Source organism: Halyomorpha halys, unplaced genomic scaffold (assembly GCF_000696795.3).
Source record: "Halyomorpha halys isolate HHAL.00 unplaced genomic scaffold, Hhal_1.1 Scaffold279.1, whole genome shotgun sequence".
Lineage (NCBI taxonomy): Eukaryota > Metazoa > Arthropoda > Insecta > Hemiptera > Pentatomidae > Halyomorpha > Halyomorpha halys.
The window spans coordinates 146693-149723 of NW_027115598.1; the positions used below are offsets into that span (position 1 = coordinate 146693).

At 29.4% G+C, this 3031-nt stretch overlaps 1 long non-coding RNA gene across 1 annotated transcript in view; it reads left to right on the forward strand.

Moving 5' to 3' along the window:
* Positions 1–1449: 1449 nt before the first annotated feature.
* LOC112211325 (uncharacterized) overlaps positions 1450–3031 on the forward strand; it is an 8969-nt gene continuing 7387 nt past the window's right edge. Inside the window, exon 1 of the long non-coding RNA XR_010844906.1 lies at positions 1450–1732. This is a non-coding gene — a long non-coding RNA (uncharacterized lncRNA). The remainder of the gene's footprint in view (positions 1733–3031) is intronic.

Consider the following 3031-nt stretch of genomic DNA (forward strand, 5'->3'; position numbering starts at 1 on the left):
TTTTTATTCTGTCCTTAGCCCTGAAGAAGGCTAGAAAATCTAGCCGAAACGTTGGCACTATTAAATAAGTTACACCAACTTATTTGTGTTTCATTTTGACCATTTGGGGGTCCAACCATCTTCTCCTCGTACACTATCCACGAACAACCTGTTTGTTTGTTTTTGTTTAGTGGCGCCAAACTTCATTGATCATCAACACCATTTGTATTTAATTTAATTTTGCTAATATTTGTTGTATTTATTTAATTTTTAATTTGATTATTTATTTTATTATTATTTTTTTCCCTTCCGAAGAACTTATATTTTTGTCAGTAAATTTTGTGATTTTAAAAATTGAAACACCAATTTTACTGCTTTATCATCGTCTCCAAGGGTTTTTGAGATATCTTGGTTTATTCCTAAGCTATTGAGGTGTAGTGTGAAATATGGGCATCGTTGGAAAACATGGCTTATTGTCAGATTGTTGCAATACTGGCAGTTCGAAGGCGTTTCTTTTGAAATAAGATAGGAGTGGGTGAGCCTCGTGTGACCTATTCTCAGCCTGGTCAGTACAACTTCCTCTCTACGGCATTTGCGACTGGAGGTACCCCAGGGTTTGACATCCTTTCTAATAATTTTTAATTTATTCATTTGGCTTTCGTTCCACAAATATTGCCATTTATCTTTCACGGTCAACTAACTCTCATAAATATATATATAATCTTTTCAACTTCTTGAGACTGGTATTTATTGTTAAAATATATCAATTGGTAACCAGCGTAAGTCTCGACACTCTTTATTATATCATCATCAGTCCAACGTTTCGGCCAACTTCTAATCATTTACAGCTTATTATACATTTATTTGTAACAATTTTAACAATAAAACTATTATTAATAATTTAACATACCTTAAATATGAATTTGTACCTCACATCCAATTATTTAAAACCGTTTTGCAGGCTTTTCTTCCTAGGTCATTAATAACGAGTCGAATTACCCCATGGAACAATAAATGAATAGGGAATTATATTAATTATTAATAAGCTTACCTAAGTTTATGTCTAGTTATCTATTTTGTCACTAATTGCATTAATTCTTAAAAACTTTAAATTTTTTATCCATTTTACACTATAAACTATAATATAAATATACAAAACATAAACAAACTATTTTTAACCTTCTATACACTCAGGTCAGGCTTATAATCAATTTATTTCAAATTGAATTTTAGTCAAAAGTTTTATTTATGTTTTTAATAAAATTCATACTATAATTAATAGTAATTAGTAACATAAAATTTATCCATGTTATCATTTATCAATTTTGCTTCAAATCTCTACATAGTGTTGATTTATATTTCTTGTATCTGTTTTAAAATTTACTGTATAATTGATGTATGATGAATAAATAGACTCAAATATTTTTCTTTTGAACATATTGTTTTCAGAGGATAAGGAAAACTGCGATCTTCAAGAAGTTAAGTGTATTTTAAAATCTCAAACAATTAACAAGCACTTATCTCATCAAATATAGATAAGCTGCTTCAATTATCAAGTTATATCTTGTAATCAAACTAAGAATTGAACAGTGCCCTGATAAAATTGCAAGGAAGCATGCTGTTGATTTTGTTCGTTACAATACTGGGCGTGCAGGCCGACAGCTTTCAGAACTATGACCCTCTCTTTGACATATTCAATGCTCTCTACTTCTCTGCAGGCCTACAGTTCAACACTGGAGACCCCAACATGCCGGTAAATACGGTCGAGTGGTTTTTTTTTTAACTCCTTTAGGAACAACAGTGTTCCAATAGTACAAGAGTCGGGAAGAAAAAAAGGCAGTAATCTCACGCAAATTTTGGATTACGTTAATGAAAACTATGTATAATTACTAGGAAAAATTGATGAGTCTGCCAAGTATAGGTAGGGAGAATAAGAAATGGTGGCTGTTGCAAAATCTTAAGAAAACATTTTTTTTTCATTCGGAGCTCTGTATCTTAAAATCTACCAACAACACTAGAAAATCAAAGAGACTATTATTTAAAGATGGGTAAATTTTCTGAAATATTAGCCCTAAAAGAGCTATTTACGTCCAATAGTTCTCGAGATATAGCTTTTTAAAAACCAAAATTTCATAAAAATCTGAAAGATTAGTAGTTATCTAATTTATATCGGGTAATCTATATCTCAGGAAATATGAGACGTACATATGTCTATTAGCACTCAAATTAAAGCTAGTTTAATGGAATATATAGAAGTTTATGACCTTTACCATCGTAGGAATAGTAGTTTTCATGATTTTTGCTAAAATGAATTGATTTATAGTTCTTCGGACAGTAATTTTGATTTATGAAAAACTTCATTTCAGAAACCATTGGATGTAGAAATGTCTGCCAGTGCTCAAATTAAAGATAGTTAAATTTTCTACAAAATAGTTAATTATGTTTATCTTTGTATGAGTAGTGGTTTTTCTGACATTCATTTCAAATATTATGACAAAATAAATTCACAAAATGTTAATTTCTAGTTGTTTGTATAAAATGTTGGATTTTTGAAAAAATATATCTCTAGAACCATAAGACGCACATATGTCTGCCAACACTCAAAATAAAGGAAATTTAACTTACTATAAAGTAGTTTATGACACTTTTCTACGTATGGGTAGTAGTTTTTATGATATTCACATATGAATATAAATTTGGCAAATGTAGTTGTCCGAACAACTATAAATCAATTTATTTTAGCAAATTTAATGTAAACTATTACTCCTATGAAGATAAAAATCATAAGCTACTTTAAAGCTCATTAAATGGGCTTTAATTTGAGTGCTAATAGACAACTTTACGCCAAATGGTTTTTGAGATATCAAAATAAATTCATTAACTACTGATCTATCAGTATTAGTATATAACTAGTACATACTTAGTATTACCTATATACATTTTTTTCCACTTCTTTCATCAGTTTATTTTTATTAATTTCATCATTATATTTTCTTTTTTGTATTTATTGTTATCTTTTCTTTGTCCTGATGAAGGCTAGAAATTCTGGCCG